The sequence below is a fragment of the Penaeus monodon genome, chromosome 29 (genome assembly GCF_015228065.2).
Source record: "Penaeus monodon isolate SGIC_2016 chromosome 29, NSTDA_Pmon_1, whole genome shotgun sequence".
Taxonomy (NCBI): domain Eukaryota; kingdom Metazoa; phylum Arthropoda; class Malacostraca; order Decapoda; family Penaeidae; genus Penaeus; species Penaeus monodon.
The window spans coordinates 29,955,393-29,955,877 of NC_051414.1; positions in this window are offsets into that span (position 1 = coordinate 29,955,393).

Below are 485 nucleotides of genomic sequence, written 5' to 3' on the forward strand. Positions count from 1 at the left end.
CACGCACATTTCGTATTGATCATCATTATTGTCTACATTGACTAGAAAATACATCTCTTCTGGGATAAAATTATACAGTTACCTGCATGTGCTTTTAATAATGAAAACCATTGATTTTATTAATGAAAATCCTATTTAAAATATAATTCGGAAACGAAGCAAGAAAACCGTCACGTTTCGAATTAAGTGAAACTCCTCTTCTTTTGCATTCGTAAATCATTATTCCATCAGCGGAGCCTGAACCACTGCAGGGTATCAGAACTATCCTTGCAGCGATTTTAAGTTGGTGTAATGGTTACGTCCCTTGTTAAAATGATAACTAAATCTATAGACGCAAAGGAATCGAATGCCAGTTTCATTTACCCGGGAGATGAGAGAAATGGACGCGTTCATAAAGCGTGAAATTAATCCATAAATCGTCTAAAATCTGGGAAATGTTCGAGTTCTATTATATCATTAGTTATTTGTTAGGGGAATAAAGGGAA